Below are 19,779 nucleotides of genomic sequence, written 5' to 3'. Positions count from 1 at the left end.
TGGGGGTTTTTAATAGCAATATTCCATCTAATAAGGGAAGCATTGTCAGTTCAACTGATCCGAATTGATGACCCTCTCCAGGGCGCTCCACAGCGCAGCCTGTGGAGAAGTGAAGAATCACTGACATAAATGTGGAAATCCAGAAGTTGCTATGTGCATGTGCTAACTCCAGAAGCTGCTGGCAGCTTCAGAGGAGTAGTGACGATGAACGCTGACAGTTCACCATCATTACCACGGCAAAATCCGGGCTAAAATGTGAAATTTGATGCTCAGCTCTAGATCAAACAGGCTGCCAAGGTTTGAGAGAGTCTGGTTCAGCCTGAACGAGTGGCCAGGGAGACGATAGAGCTAGTGGCAGGGAAGCAAAGCTTAATGACCAGGATTGAAAACAATGGCAGCACAAATAACGATGCCTGTAAATCAATTTATTAATCCCTGCTACCTTAAAAGCACATTGATTAACAGATGTAACAACAATCAAAATATAGGCGTCCCTTAGTTACATAGAACTGGGTCAAATGTCAAAGCTTTTCCTTTCGTATGGGGGTCATCGACCTCTGGACAAGCTGTCAGCTCATCCAGAGTGTACGAATTTGCTGCAAATGTTCAAGAGAGCTGGATGAATTTCTAGTTATGGCAGATATCGCAGCTTACAAAAAATGTAGGCATTGGGGATCATGATGCTCCGTTACACCATGACAATATGGGGCAGGCTTGATGGACGAGATGGTCTTCACCTGTCTTTCAAACTCTCCCTGGACTTCACTGCATTTAGTCATTGATTTTAAATTGCACTGCTCCTCGCTTTTCTGCTGGTATACTGAATCTGCTGGTGTACACTGCTAACACTCAAGGCCATTACACAACTCCACTGGACCACTAGATCAAACTCTGCTGGCTGATGGTCAACTCGCCACTTATCCTCGGCCTGATGATTCCACTGAACAATCTTCTGCAGCACACACCACGATATTCTGCCCCTTCAAAGGCTCCTAAATCCACTCCAGCTCCACAACTGTCTCCGAACCACTATGCAATGAAATCCCACCCAACACAGACTCGAACTCTCCAAGGAATTGGAATGAACAGTCAAAAGAGAAAAGTAACTTTAGGTTTCGGGTGTAAAGTGCTGTACACTTCAAGCATTTTTACAAACATTTCCAGCATGCACACTTCTTTTATGTTCCCCACCCTGATGTAAAAGAAGCAAATCGTTGTTCAGGATAGATCATCAAGGCCATGATTTTGTGATCCCCTTGCAGCCAATCCCCCACTAGCTCGACCATCACAACTCTTGCCATGAGTACCAAGGTGGTTTGTGCCTCTAAAGGAAGAAACTTGCCCTAAACTACAAAGCACCTTTGAGACACACAACAATTACAGTAAGCGTGTCCTCAACTTAAAAGCTACAGAAGTACCAAGCAGCCTGGACCTCCTCTCAATATCTATACAAGGCCCTAATCATAAACATTACAGTACAGCTACAGAGGAAGGGACAGTCTAACAGGAGAGCAAAGTACACGGCTGCCTCAGATGCCATATCCCTCTCCACTATTGACCACCTCACTCACCCTAACCCCAATACCCCTATCACTTTTCTCCCCCATTTCTCCTGCCCTTTCATATGAAAGAACTTGCTTGTATATAGCACCTTGGATGACCTCAGGACGTCCCAAAGCGCATTACAGCCAATTAAGTACTTTACTGAAGTGATGTCACTGTTGTAATGAGTCCCACCTCTAGCCCCTTGAACCTCTCCCCATCAACATTGAGCCATTCAACTACCTTAATTGTTTGCTCTGTTCAGCCACTGTTCCTTTTCCTTTCAAATCCAATACTGCTGTCTCTCTCTCCTCAAAAAGCTCATTTTGACCTGTACACCTACCCACCCCAACTGCTGTCCTAGCTCTACCTCCCGACCTCTCCCACAACTACCCATTCGAATTCCTTCAGTCCAGTTTGTATCCTGTCCACAGCCCCTCGATTGTCCTGATCAAAATCAAAGATATCCTCTGTGACTGCTACCATGGAGCTTTCTCCTTTCTTGACCTCTCTGCAGCATTCAACACCATCAATCACATCATCCTCCACTACATTGAATGTCTTCACAGGAGAAGACACAAAAAATATTCCGGAAATATTGGGGAACCAAGGGTCTAGTGAGAATGAGGAACTTAAAGAAATTAGTAAAGAAATAGTACTGGAGAAAATAATGGGACTAAAAGTCCACAAATCCCCTGGACCGGATAGCTCACATCCTTGGGTGTTTTAAAATAAGTGGGTACAGAGATAGTGGATGCATTGTTTTTGATTTCCCAGAATTCCTTAGATTCTAGAACAGTCCCCGTGGAATGGAAGGTAGCAAACTTAACACCGCTATTCGAGAAAGGAGGGAAGAGAGAAAGCAGGGAAGTATAGGCCAGTTAGCCTGACATCAGTAGTAGGGAAAATGCTAGAATCTATTATTAGATTCATGCTAACAGGGCACTTAGAAAATCATAATGGTCTGGAATTTGTGGTCACCGGCGAAGTGACAGCGATCACCGCTGACCTCGAAGAAAGCTGCCCGCAAAAATCTCTCGATCTCTGTGGCGAAAACTTTAGCTTTCTCGACCTAAATTGGTTGTAGCCCTGTCAAAAAGGAGATCGCCAACTTACAGCAGCAGTGATGTCATCAAGCTGTCTTAAGTAGCCAATCACACTGAAGAATTCTCAGACAGCAAACCAGGAAATAAAAAGCAGATTTATCATTCGCTTTTTAAATTTTTTACAGAGAACAAAATAAAGATTGGGACATACACATGGGGTTAAGGTAGAAGCTGAAATATTAACAAAAAAATGATTTTTTTTAAATTCTAAATTTTTTATAACAATGGAGAAATGTGACATTCCACAAATATAAGATTCGTTTTTCAGGGCCACAATGGTTGTTCAGCAGCCAATATATCGTTAAAACCTCAGTTAAACCTCTTTCAACAAGGCGTAACATTTTATGGGGTGTTTAACAGCGATATTAGAGCGGAAAAGGGGAACTTTGTCAGTTCAAGTGATTTCACAGATTGCCGGCTATGGGGAGTTCCACAGCGCAGCCTGTGGCGAAGCAGGGAATGACTGACTGCAACTTCAGGATTTCCGAGTTTATCTGCACATGCGCTAAATCCTGAAGTTACAGTTTCAACAACAACTTGCATTTATACAGCGCCTTCAACATAGTAAAACATCCCAAGACGCTTCACAGGAGCATTATCAAATAAGATTTGACACCGAACCATAAGGAGATGTTAGGGGAGATGACCAAATACTTGCTCAGAGGCAGGTTTTAAGGAGCATCTTGAAGGAGGAAAGAGGGGTAGCGAGGCGGAGGGGTTTAGGAAGTTAATTCCTGGGCACGGCTGCCAATGGTAGACCGATTAAAATCGGGGATGTTTAAGAGGCCAAAATTGGCGGAGCGCAGAGATCTCGGGGATTGTAGGGCTGGAGATTACAGAGATAGGGAGGGGCGAGGGCATGGAGGGATTTGAAAACAAGGAGGAGAATTTTGAAAATGAGGCATTGCTTAACTGGGAGCCAATGTTGGTCAGCAAGCACAGGGGAGATGGGTGAGCGGGACTTGGTGCGAGTTAGTATACAGGCAGCAGAGTTTTGGATGACCTCAAGTTTATGGAGGATTAAACTAGAGAGGCTGGCCAGGAAAGAGTTGGAATAGTCAAGTCTAGAGGTAACAAAGGCATGGATGAGGGTTTCAACAGCAGATAAGCTGAGGCAAGAGCGAAGACAGGTGAGGTTACCAAGGTGGAAATGGACAGTCTTACGATGGCACGGCTATGAGGTAGGAAGCTCCTTGTGATCAAAAAGAACGCCAAGGTTGCGAACAGACTGGGTCAGCCTCAGACAGTTGCCAGGGAGCGGGATAGAATCGGTGGTAAGGGAACGAAGTTTGTGGCGTGGACCGAAGACAATGGCTTTGGTCTTGCCGATATTTAATAATTGGAGGAAATTTCTGCTCATCCAGTGCTGGATGTTGGATAAGCAGCCTGACAGTATAGAGACAGTGGAGGGGTCAGGAGAGGTAGAGCTGGGTATCATCAGCATACATGTGAAAATTCACGCTGCGTTGTTGATGATGTCACCGAGGGGCAGCAGGTAGAGGAGAAATAGGAGGGGGACGCGAGATGTAACGATGCGGGAGCGAGAAGAGATGCCATTGCAGGTGATTCTATGGCTGCAGGTGGAAAAATCAGAATGGAACCAGGCGAGTGCAATCCCATCCAGCTGAGTAACAGTGGACAGGCGATGGAGCACAATGGTGTGGTCAAGAGTGTCAAAGGCTGCAGGCAGGTCGAGAACGTCAGTCAATTAGGATATTGTGTCTGACCTTGGTAAGAGCCGTTTCGGTACTGTAGTGGGGGTGGAAATCGGATTGGAGGGATTCAAACAAGGAGTTCCAGGAAATAAGGGCACAGATATGGGAGGCGACAACACGTTCATGGACTTGAGAGGAAAGTGAGGTTGGAGATGGTGAGATAGTTTGCAAGGACGGAAGGGTCAAGGGTAGGTTTTTTGAGAGGGATGATGATGGCAGATTTGAAGGAGAGGGGTACAGTACCTGAGGAGAGAGAACTGTTAACCATATCAGCTAACATAGGAGCTAGGAAGGGAAGTTGGTCAGCAGTTTAGTAGGAATAGGGTCGAGAGAGCAGGAGGTTGGTCTCATCGACAAGATGAGCTTTGAGAGGGCATGAGGGGAGATACGAGAGGAACTGGGGAAATATTAAAATTTAGGATTAGGGAGGGGGAAACTGAGAGGAAGTTATGTCCGGTGGGCTAGGGGAAGGGAGGGAAGTAGCAGAAGCAGCTGAATGGATGTTCTTGATCTTTACAACAAAGACATCCATGAGCTCCTCACATTTATTGTTGGAGGTGAGGGAGGAGGTGGCAGGGGAGGGTGGTTTGAGAAGGCGGTTTGCGCTGGACAACAGAAGCTGGGTGTTATCTTTACCTTCCTGGAAAACCTTAGAATAGCGGGCAGCTTTAGCGATGGAGAGCAGGACCCGATAATGTTTTGTGATCCAGCCATATCTGGTGATGGATGGTTAAACCAGTTGCTCACCAAAGACATTAAAGTCTGTGTCCCTTGGACTTAAGGGAGCGGAGATGAGGGGTATACCAGGTAGAACAACTAGGGTGAGAGAGTGTGTAATGGTTTTAGTGCGGACAAGGGCAGCAAAGGTGGTGGTGAGGGTGTGATTTAGAAAATCAGTAGCTGTAGAAATGACATGAAGAGTTCTAGGCCAAAGGCTAGATAGTTGGGAATTTGAAAGTGCAGTGGTAAGGACGAGGAGAGTTTTTTTCCAGGGGTGGACGCAGAAAAAAGTGGGATTGAGAGGGGGACAGGGAACGATAAGGAAATGATCAGAGATTGCCTTAGCAGTGATAATTACTGTGGGAGTAGCGAGGCCAGGTGAGATGACCAGATCGAGGCGGTGGCCGTGTATTTGGGTGTAAGAGTTTATATGGAAGGGAGAGAAGAGTTGAGGTAGAGGTAGAAATCGCCAAGGATTAGAAGTCAGTGAGTGTAGTTGCAGAGGGAGGAAAGCAGAGAAGATATTTCAGTGAGAAACGTGGTGATATACTTGGGTGGTCGATACAGAATAAGGGTTTTAAGAGACAAGTCAGGGGTGGAACAAGGGGAGATGCGCAAAGGAGGAAAGGTTACCAGAGGAGAAGGGAGACAGACTAATGCGTGATTTAGAGATAAGGGCTACACCACCACTACGGCGGTTTCAGCAGGGCAAATGGGGGAAAGTATAGCCAGGCAGGGGATCTTCATTAAAGGGGAAAGGTGTCATCAACCTTCAACCATGTCTCCGTCAAGGCCATGAAGTCAATGTGATCATCCACAATAAGCTCATGGATGGCAAGGCCCTTATTCACAAGTGAACGTACATTTTGAAGAGAAATGCGGAGAGGGGCGATGATAGCTGATTTATTGGTAGAGTCCAAAGGGTCAGAGCTCGGATGGACTGGAAGGAGATTGGTAAGATTAGCCCACAGCAGGCATGCAGGACGGGAAGAAAGTAGGATGGGGGCAATTGGGGTTGCTACTCGTTAGGAGGCAGCGACGAGTGCCTCGGTGGGCATTTCGGAGGATGTAAAGGGAGGCACAGAAGGAAACTGTAGAATTATTTAAGAGGGGATCAAGTCTGGGATGGTGGTAGGAGAATAGGAAAGGCGATGAGTACGGAAGAATTAGGTTTTGAGAGAGTAGAGTACCCAAGAGTGAAGAAAAGAAAGGAGGCATGATGTCGGGAGGGGTAAAGGGAAAGAAAAAAGGGAGCAGAGGAAATAGAAACGATGGGCTCGGGTCCGGAGCAGCAGCTAAAATGTGCACTGGGAAACAAAGTTACATAGATGTAGTTAAATACTGATTCAAGAGTTCAGGGAGCAGAGAGGAGACAACACGTTAGAAATACCAAATTTAAAAAGTCAGAGGTCTGATAAAGTTGATGGTTGGGTGAATCAGCAACAAATTGATGTCCAGATGCTGAGACAGGTGAGTGAGGCCAGAGGGGTAATGACAGCTAACTGACAGTTTCACAGTCATTCCCACCACAAAAAGCAGGCCAATATGATTGGGCAGAGTCAACACGGTTTTATGAAAGGGAAATGGCGTTTGACAAATCTGTTGAGTTTTTTTTGAGGTTGTAACTAGCAGGGTAAATAAGGGGGAAACTAGTGGACGTAGTGTATTTGGATTTTCAAAAAGCATTCGATAAGGTGCCGCACAAGAGGTTATTACACAAAATTAGGGCTCATGGGATTAGGGGTAATATATTAGAATGGGTTGAGGATTGTTTAACGGACAGAAAACAGAGTAGGAATAAAGGGGTAATTTTCAGGTTGGCAGGCTGTAACTAGTGGGGTGCTGCAAAGACTAATGCTTGGGCCTCAGCGGAGTTATGTTACTGGACTAGTAAACCGGAGACACAAGTTCAAATCCCACCATGACAGCTGGGGAATTTAAATTCAGTTAATAAAATAAATCTGGAACAAAAAAGCTAGTATCAGTAATGGTGACCATGAAAGTATCGGATTGTTGTAAAAACCCATCTGGTTCACTAAATGTCCTTTTGGGAAGGAAACGTGCTGTCCTTATCTGGTCTGGCTTACATGTGACTCCAGACCCACAGCAATGTGGTTGACTCTTAACTGCCCTCTGAAATGGCCTAGCAAGTCACTCAGTTGTAACAAACCGCTATGAAAAACAAAGAAGAATAAAACTGGACGGACTACCCGGCATCAACCTCGGCACCGGTTTCGGACACGACAGCGGCACACCCAGCAAACATCTTCCTCACTAACATCTGGGGACTTGCACCAAAATTGGGAGAGCTGTTCCACAGACTAGTCAAGCAACAACCCAACAGTCTACTAACAGAATCATACCTTACTGCCAGTGTCGCAGACTCCACCATCACCATCCCTGGGTACGTCCTGTCCCACCGGCAGGACAGACCCACCAGAGGTGGCGGCACAGTGGTATACAATCGGGAGGGAGCAGCCCTGGGAGTCCTCAACATTGATTTCAGACCCCATGAAGTCTCATGGAATCAGGTCAAGCATGGGTAAGGAAACCTGCTGATTACCACCTACCACCCTCCCTCAGCTGATGAATCAGTACTCCTCCATGTTGAACACCACTTGGAAGAAGCACTGAGGGTAGCAAGGGCACAGAATGTACTCTGGGTGGGGGATTTCAATGTCCATCACCAAGAGTGGTTCGGTAGCACCACTACTGACTGAGCCCTGAGGATACAGCTGCCAGACTGGGCCTACAGCAGGTGGTGAAAATACCAACACGAGGGAGAAACTTACTTGACCTTGTCTTTATCAATCTACCTGTTGCAGATGCATGTGTCCATGACAGTATTGGTAGCAGTGACCACCGCACAGTCCTTGTGGAGACGAAGTCCCATCTTCACACTGAGGACACCCTCCATTGTGTTGTGTGGCACGGCCAATGTGCTAAATGGGATAGATTAAGAACAGATCTAGCAGTTCAAAACAGGGCACCCATGAGATGCTGTGGGCCATCAGCAGCAGCAGAATTGTATTCCACCACAATCTGTAACCTCATGGCCTAGTATATCCCTCACTCTACCATTATCAAGCAAGGCGATGGTTCAATGAGGAGTGTAGAATAGCATGCCAGTAGTAGTACCAGGCATACCTAAAAATGAGGCGTCAACCTAGGGAAGCTGCAACACATGACTACATGCATGCTATAGACAGAGCTAAGCGATCCCACAACCAACGGATCAGATCAGGTTATGGGCCCCGACAATATCCCGGCTGTCGTGCTGAAGACTTGTGCTCCAGAACTAGCCTTGCCTTTAGCCAAGCTGTTCCAGTACAGCTACAACACTGGCATCTACCCGGAAATGTGGAAAACTGCCCAGGTATGTCCTGTCCAAAAAAAGACAAATCAAATCCGGACAATTACCGTCCCATCAGTCTACTATCTATCTATAGATATGTGAAGGGAAAAGGATTGGTGAAGTCAAGCATAGGTCCCTTGCAGTCAGAATCAGGGGAATTTATAATGGGGAACAAAGAAATGGAAACCAATGAAATACATACTTTGGTTCTATCTTCACAAAGGAGGACACAAATAACCTCCCAGAGATGTCGGGGAACATAGGGTCTAATGCGAGGGAGGAACTGAATGAAATCAGTATTTGTAGGGAAATGGTGTTAGGGAAATTGACGGGATTGAAGGCCGATAAATCCCCAGAGCCTGATAATCTACATCCTAGAGTACTTAAGGAAGTGGCCCTAGAAATAGTAGATGCATTGCTGGTCATCTTCCAAAATTCTATAGACTCTGGAACAGTTCCCATGGATTGGAGGGTAGCTAATGTAACCCCACTATTTAAAAAAGGTGGTAGAGAGAAAACGGGGAATTATAGACCAGTAAGCCTAGTCCATTATAAAAGATGTAATAGCAGAGCACTTGGAAAACAGTGACAGGATCGGACAAAGTCAATATGGATTTACAAAAGGTAAATCATGCTTGGCTAATCTACTGGAATTTTGAGGATGTAACTGGTAGAATAGATAAGGGAGAACCAGTGGATGTGGTGTATTTGGACTTTCAGAAGGCTTTCGATAAGGTCCCGCATAAGAGACTGGCGTGCAAAGTTAAAGCACATGGGATTGGGGGCAAGGTACTGACTTGGATAGAGATCTGGTTGGCAGACGTGAAGCAAAGAGTTGGAATAAACGGGTCTTTTTCCGAGTGGCAGGCAGTGACTAGCGGGGGACCCCAGCTATTCACAATATATATTAATGATCTAGACGAGGGAACTAGATGTAATATCTCCAAGTTTGCAAACGACACAAAGCTAGGTGGGCGTGTGTGCTGCGAGGAGGATGCAGAGAAATTCCAGTGTGATTTGGACAGGTTGGGTGATTATACTGCATCTGTCCAATGAGGATAAATGCAAGGTTATCCACTTTGGGGACAAAAACAGGAAGACAGATTATCTGAACGGCAATGGATTGGGAAAAAGGGAAGTGCAACGAGACCTGGGTGTCCTTGTGCACCAGTCGCTGAAGGTAAGCATGCAGGTGCAGAAGGCGGTTAAGAAGGCAAATGGTATGTTAGCCTTCATAGCGAGAGGATTCGAGTACAGGAGCAAGGATGTCTTGCTGAAGTTGTACAGGGCCTTGGTGAGACCACACCTTGAGTATTGTGTGTAGTTTTGATCGCCTTATCTGAGGAAGGATGTTCTTGCCATGGAGAGAGTGCAACGAAGATTCACCAGACTGATACCTGGGATGGCAGAAATGACATATGGAGAGAGATTGGGTCAATTGGGCTTATACTCGCTGGAGTTTAGAAGAATGAGAGGGGATCTCATTGAAACTTATAAAATTCTAACAGGTCTAGACAGACTAGATACAGGAAGGACATTCCCGATGGCGGGGGAGTCCAGAACCAGGGGTCACAGTCTAAGGATAAGGAGTAAGCCATTTAGGACAGAGATGAGGAGGAATTTCTTCACCCAGAGTGGTGAACCCGTGGAATTCTCTACCACAGAAGGCAGTTGAGGCCAATTCATTAAATATATTCAAGAAGGAGTTGGATATATTTCTTAAGGCTAAAGGGATCAAGGGATATGGGGAGAAAGCAGGGACAGGGTACTGAATTTGGATGATCAGTCATGATCTCATTAAATGGCGGAACAGGCTCGAGGGGCCGAATGGCCTACTCCTGCTCCTATCTTCTATGTTTCTATTACTCTCAATCATCAGCAAAGTGATGGAAGGTGTTATCGCCAGTGCTATCAAGCAGCACTTACACGCCGATAACCTGCTCACTGATGCTCAGCCTTGGTCCAAACATGTATAAAAGAGCTGAGTTCCAGAGGTGAGGCGAGGTTGACTGTCCTTGACATCAAGGAGCCCTAGTAAAATTGAAGTAAATGGTAATCAGAGGAAAGACTCTCCACTGCCTGGAGTCGTACGTAGCACAAAGGAAGATGGTTGTGGTTGTTCGAGGCCAATCGGTTCATCCCAGGACATCGCTCCAGGAGTTCCTCTGGGCAGTGTCCTCGGCCCAACCATCTTCAGCTGCTTCATCAATGACCTTCCCATCATCATGTCAGAAGTGGGGATGTTCGCTGATGATTGCACAGCGTTCAGTTCCATTCGCAACTACTCAGATAATGAAGCAGTTTATGCCCGCATGCAGCAAGACCTGGACGACATTCAGGCTTGGGCTGACAAGTGGCAAGTGACATTTGCGCCACACAACTGCCAGGCAATGACCATCTCCAATAAGAGAGGGTCTAACCACCGCCCCTTGACATTCAATGGCATTACCATCGCCAAATCCCCCATCATCAACATCCTGGGGGGTCACCATTGACCAGAAACTTAACTGGACCAGCCACATAAATACTGTGGCTACAAGAGCAGGTTAGACGCTGGGTACTCTGTGGCAAGTGCCTCACCTACCAACTCCCCAAAGCCTTTCCACCATCTACAAGGCACAAGTCAGGAGTGTGACGGAATGCTCTCACTTGCCTGGATGAGTGCAACAACACTCAAGAGGTTCAACACCATCCAGGACAAAGCAGCCTGCTTGATTGGCACCCCATCCACCACCTTAAACATTCATTCCCTCCACCACCGTTGCACCGTGGCTTTAGTGCGTACCATCTACAAGATGCATTGCAGCAACTCGCCAAGGCTTCTTCAGCAGCACCTCCCAAACCCACAACCTCTGCCACCCAGAAGGACAAGGGCAGCAGGCGCATGGGAACACCATCACCTCCAAGTCACACACCATCCTGACATGGAAATATATTGCCGTTCCTTCATCGTCGCCGGGTCAAAATCCTCGAACTCCCTCCCCAACAGCACTGTGGTAGTACCTTTACCACGTTGAGTGCAGCGGTTCAAGGCGGCAGCTCACCACCATCTTCTCAAGGGCAATGAGGGATGGACAATAAATGCTGGCTTTACCAGCAACACCCACATCCCAGGAACGATTAAAAAAAAGCTATTTAACATCTATATCAATGACTTAGATCAGGGGACCGAGTGTAATGTATCCAAGTTTGCAGACGATACAAAGTTAGGTGGGAAAGTAAGCTGTGAGGAGGACGCAAAGAGACTGCAAAGGGCTATCAACAGCCCAGTTCTGACGAAAGGTCATCTACCTAAAACGTGGACTCTTTCCCTCTCCACAGATGCTGCCTGACCTGCTGAGCATTTCCAGCATTTTCTGTTTTTATTTCAGATTTCCAGCATCCGTAGTATTTTGCTTTTGTGATTCACTTTGGTTGGAAAGAGAGAGAAGGTCATTTTTTAAATGGTGAGAGACTGGGAAATGTTGGTATTCAGATGGACCTGGGTGTCCTTGTACACAAATCACAGAAAGTTAACATGCAGGTACAACAAGCAGTTAGGAAAGCAAATGGTATGTTAGCCTTCATTACAAAGGGATTGGCGTATAAGAATAAATAAGTTTTACTACAATTATATAGGGCCTTGGTGAGACCACATCTGGAGCACTGTGTACATTTTGGTCTCCTTACCCAAGGAAGAATATACTTGCCTTAGAGGCAGTACAACAAAGGTTCACTAGACTGATTCCTGGGATAAGGGAATTGTCCTGTGAGGAGAGATTGAGGAGACTAGGCCTATATTCCCTGGAGTTTAGAAGAATGAGAGGTAAACTCATTGAAACATACAAAGATCTTACAGGGCTTGAATGGGTAGATGCTGGATGTTTCCCCTGGCTGGGGAGTCTAGAACTAGGGGTCAGTCTCAGAATAAGGGGTCGCCATTTAGGACTGAGAGGAGAAATTTCTTCACCCAAAAGAGTTGTGAATCTATGGAAAGCTGCGGGTGCTCAGTCATGGAGTATATTCAAGACAGAGATTGATCAATTTTTGGATAATAAGGGAATCAAGGGATAGTCGGATAGTGTGGGAAGGTAGAGTTGAGGTAGAAGATCAGCCATGATCTTATTGAATGGTGGAGCAGGCTCGAAGGGCCGAATGGCCTACTCCTACTTATGACCTTATGTTCCTCAAAGCTTTAAAAGACTTCAGTATACACCTCTTCAACCAAGCTTTTGGTCACTTCTTCTAACCCTCCCACAAAAGCTCAATGCCCATTTCTTTTCTCCTCCATGAAGCACCTTGGGACAGTTTCTACAGTTGTCTATGTTAAACTGTGCTACATAAATGCAAGTTGTTGCTGTTCCCCAGGTATCACAAGAGCAATCCAACGCAACTGCAAAACATATGCCATGGATAAAGCAGAATCCAATGGTGAGTAACACAATCTCATCAACCAGATTATTCTACAACAAAGATGTTTTATTGAATACACAACTGAAACTCCAGTAGCAAGACATCTACATACATTCTATATTTTCAGAAATGATCTCTGTATTTCCTTTTCTGTTGTCAGGATACAGAGACCATATTCCTGTCAACTGTACCCCCAATGTCAGCCATCTACCCCCAATGTCAGCCATCTTGTGTGCTTTACTGCACCTATCTCATGGCACAACCATTGTTGTTTATAACCATACGTCCTTGTCATGACAGGACAGTTGCACATTCATAAACGGAAACAAGGTGAAAGGGGAATTTTTTTGAAGTCATGAATTATATATTTCTCGAAGTAATAGATGATTGAAAATGGATGAAACTCATAAGGGGAGGTTCTCTAAATTGTTTGTAGGGATTTGTGCAGACACAGCGAACAGAGGACCATATATCATTTCATGTGGGACCTGGCTGTGCACAATTTCAGTGCCATTTTTTCTTACATGACATCCATTACACTTGAGTCAAGATTTGGAGTTAGAGAACATACACAGATCCAGCTGGTGAATTTTTTTAAACTGGAAAATGTTACTGTTGTCCTCAATATTAATAGCTGTCCTCATTAGGTATTTTGTTTACCATAACCATACACTGCAATTCAATGTCTATTTCATGTCATTAACTTTATTGAGAACAAGAGGTTCATTACATGTTCATTGTATTACTGCGCAGTCTAAGAAACCACTTTAAAAAACTAATAATTATAAACAGAATCTTACATCATTGCAAGGGCACAAACTCCTTCGTAAGTCAAAGACTTATATCTTGTTAACAATTTGATTAAAATGGTCTTTCAATTCTCAGTTGCTGGTAAAATATTTTTATTCAAGCACGTTCATGAAAAAGCTATTAGCCTCCGATGGCTAATGGTACAACCTATCAACTTTCAAATGTACTTTTCAAGCACACACCTGTTTAAGTTACTGTAGTTAAACAGCAAGAACAAAAGTAAAATTAACTGACATGTTTTTATGGACAGTGCTCTGAATAAACATGTATTCATTACTGCAAATCCAATCACAGCTCATTTAACTGGTTAAAAAAGAGAAAAACAGGAGTAGGCCATTCAGCCCCTCAAGCCTGGTCCACCATTCAATGAGATCATGGCTGATCTGTATCTTAGCTCCATCCACCTGCCTTGGCTCCATATCCTTTTATACCCTTGGCTCGCAAAAATCTATCGATCTCAGATTTCAAATTATTAATTGAGCGAGCATCTACTGCTTTTTGTAGTATATAGATGTAGTGTAGGCAAGCATGGCATTGAATTTGCAAACAGCAAGGTCCAACAAATAGCAAATGGATGAAAAACCATGCTGCATTTCTGGTGGTGTTGGTTAAAGGAGAAAAGTTTGCCAGGATACTGGGAGAATTCACTCTCTTTGAATAATATCATGGAATCTTTTGCATCCACCTAAATAGGCAGACTGAGCCTTGGTTTAACATCTTATCTGCAATTCAGCACCACTAATACTACACAGACCCTCAGTCCTGCAATCTAAGTTTCAGCCTATATTATGCGATCAAGTCCATATTGGGACTAGAACCCACAAGCTTTTAACTCAGAGGCAGATGCTGCCAATTGAGCTAAGCTGACATTCTACAGGAAACTTTGTGCTATCTGGCACCAACGGGACCGAGCTGTTGCCGTCCCATCAAAACTGCCGGACAAACCAGCGCTAATGTTGAAACATACGGAGATTTTGAGCTCTGTATCTGGCAACAAACCCTGTTGCTTAGCAACGGCTTCTAAACAGTCGGCCGTACCTTGCAAGCGTCTCTGTAGCTCAGCAACAGCTTCAGCGAGACCTTGCAGAGCCTGACTGGTGAAAAAAAAGCAACGAAAAGAAAAAAAACCTAACAAAACGGCTCCTGATTTTTGCCGGTGGCTCGAGCATTCCGGACAGTTAACTCCAGATAAACCAAAGTTTCCTGTACTTTGAAACTCTAAGGCTTGAGCCTTATTTTGAATACTAGTTGAACAGGTAGCCCAATTTGCATCCTTGCCCAACTACTGCATGAAGCAAGTGTTTTATCAGTTCATAATCACTAACTGATTCAACATAGGCAAACAACATTTGGGTGTCACCCAAAATGACAACTACTAGCCAATTACTGCACACCAAATTTTCCAGAATGATACCTATATAATAAAAAAAAACCTCAAACACCTCTGGAGGTAGTTCATAAAAGTGACATCACCTTTAAGAAAAAGACTTGCATTTATATAGCACCTTTCATGGCCTCAGGACATCCTTTACAGCCAATTAAATATTTTTGAAGTGTGCTCACTGTTGCAATGTAGGAAATGTTGCAATGTAGGAAATGTGTGCTCAGCAAGCTCCCACAAAAAGCAATTTGATAATGACCAGATAATCTGCTTTAGTGATGTTGGCCAGGACACCAGGAGAACTCCTGCTTGTCTTGAAATAGTGCCATAGATCATTTACTTCCACCGGAGAGGGCAGACTCTTAACGTCTCATCCAAAAGATGGGACCACCAACAGTGCAGCACTCCTTTAGTACTGCATTAGAGCGTCAGCCTGGATTATGTGTTCAAGTCTCTGGAGTGGGTCTTAAACCTACAACCTTCTGACTCAGGAGAAATTGCTACCACTGAGCCAAGGCCAACACTTTTTCCCAGTTCTCATAAGACAGATGAAGTAGGCTATTTGGTCCATCACCACTCATCAATCAAGAAGGATCCGAATACCACCCTCCCATTACAACAGTCAACTGATCCTTAAATGGTTCCACTATTCTACCCTAAAGTCCATTCCATGTGATCACTCTCTGTGGAAAGATTCCTGACATCAGTCCTAAATTTGCCTTTTACTACTCTGAGCCCGTGCCTCTTATTCTACAGTTATCCTATGGTTTAGGTTGTAGCCGTGATCCAGATTTACCTTTCGTACAGTTTGCTCTCTTATGTACAAGGTCACCCCCTTTCAAGGGTGAAAAGCTCAAGTTTCTCAAGTCTTTCCTCATAACTAAGTCCTCCAACACTGAAACAGTCTTGTAGCTTTCCTTTGCACTGCCTTCAGGGCTCGAGTGTCTCCCTCGTTTTTCAGTGACAGGACACAACACCCAAATTGTGGTCTGACCAAGCACTATTAAGTTTAAGCATGCCTTTCTCAGGATTGAACTATACTACTTTTAGCTAGATCATTTCTGATGTAACATATTAACTCAAACTGGTGTAAAATGCATTAAATCACAATGTACCATACTCTGCACACATGTTTATTTCATTTTTGCAAAAATTACACTTGATAACCACCAACTGAAGCCAGTAATCGTTCAAAAAAAGTTTCACCTCTTTGTTATGTACTTATTTATCACATATACACGTTCAAATTAATTTCTAGGTTGGTTACACACACACACACACACACACTCTAAGTGGAAGTTCCCCTTCAAGAGTTAGTCAGATCTTCCAGATATCCCAGTTATACAGTTAGGGATAGAAGAAGACTACATCCTGCATCCCACATAAATTCCAATCATGGCAATAGTTCCAAGAAAATAACAAAGGTTACGGGGAAATGTTCTCCAACACTACTGCAGAATACAAAAACTCCTTGTAAACATTGCCCTATTGCATAAATATACTAACAGATCAGACTCCGTACAGAATTACTGACTGACTACACCGTACCACGCTGGTTCTGTTACTATAGTAGATTTCTTACCCTTGACCTCAACACGAAACATAGACGTAACAAGATTGAGAAAAGAGTTTGCAGCTCGCTCTCTCTCTCCCTGCGATATCTCACTGCCCCCTTCCGACTGAAAGGGAAAGGAAACCTCAGCAACAAACCTAAAGCTAGTTTCTGGACACTTTGCAGCAAGTCGAAAGAAACGGGGGGAGGGGGGATATAAAACCCTCACAACCACCGCTTACAGGCAAACGCCACGTTACACTAAAAAAAGATTTTTTTTTTTAAAAAAAGGCTCGAACTTAGACGGAGTTACCAGCATTTAATCCTATTTCCCCCAAATGATACATTTCCTTTCTCCTCCACCTGGCGGCGCGTGTGATTCTTTAGAATTGGTTAGTCTCTTTAAATCATCAAGATATATATATATAAAAAGACACAAGGGATTGTAGAAATTTAAACTTACACTTGTCAATAAAACACACAAAAAAAAACACAGCAAGAAAAAAAAGTATGTCTACAAAAAAGTTACTGTAAAAACAAATTGCAGTTAAAGCAGACGATAGAAAGTGAAGTTAAAACCGGTTCCATTTTGTGTGACTAGAGAGAGAAAAATAAATAGAAAAAAAATTTCAGGCCGAAAGCAAAGCCTCGCCTTAAACTCATCTCCAGCACACTGGCTGCCGATTCTCCCCTCTCCTTCCCGCCCCACCACTGTGCCGTTGAAAACCATTTCCAATGTTCACAAGAAGCGAAAACAAAAAGTAGTGAGAATTATCTTTCTTTTTTAAATTAAAAAAAACACACACACAAAACCCGGCCACCATTTCTCACACCTTACCCAACTTATCTGCTTTCTACGACCAGAGGGGGCGAACACAAAAATACAACAAAATCGCCGGGTCGTCCTTTTCGCTTTTTAAAAAAAATATATATAAACTCCTTCTATTTTCCTGAGGACGAGCCGGGAATCTCCGTCCAAATCCGTGGGACAATTTCTAGAAAATTAACATTATAATTCAACATGGCGGCGGCCGGCAGGCTGACAGCGGCTCCCGCACCAAGCGGCAAAGTAATCCCACAAATAGTCCGCTCCCCTCCAGCCTCCCGACCGACCGCCTGCCGGGCAACAGCAACAACAAAAACACCGCCCTCTCGCAAACAACAACTTTCTTCCAATACAGAAAAGCGGACGGAAAGGTTTTACCGGTTGATGGTTTGAACCAGGGTGCGGTTGTTTTTTTTTAATTAATTTAAATCCCCTCTCATCCAACCCGCGGACGTATACAAAAAAAAAGTTCCCTCCTCGCTCGCTCGTTCTCTCTCCCTCCAAACAATTCATTTCCCTTTAACATCGCACCATGATGACAAGATACTAGATCTTCACCCTCCAGCTCCTCTCTACTTTCATATAATGCATTTTTTTGTTGTTGAAAAAAAACAAACCAGGGCAGTTTTTTAAAAAGCATTACAGAATCCTCCCATAGTTTCATTACATAATTGGGAACTTAATAAGACATAGTGTATATTTTATTTTATTTTTAGTGTGATTTGTAGGATTATTGCTCCCTCTTTCCCCACCCACCCCCTCAAAAAAAGCTACTGATTTGTACTGTTGCAAAGTAAATTAAACCCCTAAAGCAGTAGTTTCATCGGGAACCAGGATTTAGAGGGAGGGAGAAATCAACCATCACTGCAACAGAAGAGCCCTTAAGTCTACTTGAAACCAGGGGCTTTGTCCTTCCATTATTAATAGAATGAAAATTGCAAATAAATTATTTCACGGTCACACACAATTACTATGATTAAAGAAGCTTGCACACTTAGTCATCGGTGTCACTGTTGCATCTTATGGAATGGACACTGTTGCGGGCTTCAAACTGGCATTGCTGTGTTTTCTCCTCATATAACAGGGTTTGGTGTAATTTTGATAATGCAGTATTACTTGACGTTATTTAAAAAAAAATTAGTTCTTTATGGTTTCACTATAAAGTTGCTGTCACTTTTCAAAAATTAATTTCATTCATATCTTCCACTTGCTGAACTAAAAAGTGTCCTGAAGTTAATGGAACTAATTTTAGAACAAAAGGAAGAGCTTTTTTCTTCCCCCTCCTGTACTGGGACCCCTAGTAAAGTTAGGGGAAATCGATCAGCATTGATAAAGAAATAAAAACAGAAAATGCTGGAAATACTCAGCAGGTCAGGCAGCATCTGTGGAAAGAGAAAGAGTTAACGTTTCAGGTCAATGACCTTTCGTCAGAACGGTCTGATGGAAGGTCATCAACCTGAAAAGTTAACTCTGTTTCTCTTTCCACAGATGCTGCCTGGCCTGCTGAGTATTTCCAGCATTTTCTGTTTTTATTTCAGATTTCCAGCATCCGCAGTATTTTGCTTCAGCATTGATAGAAACATAGAAACATAGAAGATAGGAGCAGGAGTAGGCCATTTGGCCCCTCGAGCCTGCACCGCCATTCAATGAGATCATGGCTGATCATTCAAATTCAGTACCCTGTCCCTGCCTTCTCCCCATATCCCTTGATCCCTTTAGCCTTAAGAAATATATCCAACTCCTTCTTGAATATATTTAATGAATTGGCCTTCACTGCCTTCTGTGGTGGAGGATTCCACAGGTTCACCACTCTCTGGGTGAAGAAATTCCTCCTCATCTCTGTCCTAAATGGCTTACCCCTTATCCTTAGACTGTGACCCCTGGTTCTGGACTCCCCGGCCATCGGGAACATCCTTCCTGCATGCAGTCTGTCCAGTCCTTTGAAGAAGGGTTCTACCCGAAACGTTAACTCAAATTTCTCTCCACGGATGTTGCCTGACCTGCTGAGTTTTTCCAGCATTTTCTGTTGTTATTTCCTATTAGAATTTTGTAAGTTTCAATGAGATCCCCTCTCATTCTTCTAAACTCTAGTGAGTATAAGCCCAATCGACCCAATCTCTCCTCATACGTCATTCCTGCCATCCCAGGTATCAGTCTGGTGAATCTTCGCTGCACTCCCTCCATGGCAAGAACATCCTTCCTCAGATAAGGCGACCAAAACTGCACACAATACTCAAGGTGTGGTCTCACCAAGGCCCTGTACAACTGCAGCAAGACATCCTTGTTTTTGTACTCGAACCCTCTTGCTACGAAGGCCAACATACCATTTGCCTTCTTAACCGCCTGCTGTACCTGCATGCTTACCTTCAGCGACTGGTGC

The 19,779-nt window shown here is 44.2% G+C and overlaps 1 protein-coding gene across 4 annotated transcripts in view; it reads right to left on the bottom strand.

Annotated features, from left to right (window-relative positions):
- Positions 1 to 17,880, bottom strand: part of kmt5b (lysine methyltransferase 5B) — a 50,859-nt gene extending 32,979 nt beyond the window's left edge. For 2 of the 4 annotated variants that reach the window (XM_086007998.1, XM_086008002.1), the window contains exon 1: positions 17,412 to 17,744. The gene's annotated coding sequence lies outside the window, so the exon portion shown is untranslated. Of the gene's footprint in view, positions 1 to 16,603; positions 16,711 to 17,411; positions 17,745 to 17,777 lie in introns of those variants that run through there. The other 2 variants (XM_086008000.1, XM_086008001.1) reach the window with 2 other exon arrangements.
- Between the last annotated feature and the right edge of the window lie 1,899 nt (positions 17,881 to 19,779).

Source organism: Somniosus microcephalus, chromosome 15 (assembly GCF_052327205.1).
Source record: "Somniosus microcephalus isolate GS21.2 chromosome 15, FLI_Smic_1.0, whole genome shotgun sequence".
NCBI classification, from domain to species: Eukaryota; Metazoa; Chordata; class Chondrichthyes; order Squaliformes; family Somniosidae; genus Somniosus; species Somniosus microcephalus.
This window is presented reverse-complemented; position numbering and strand designations above follow the sequence as displayed.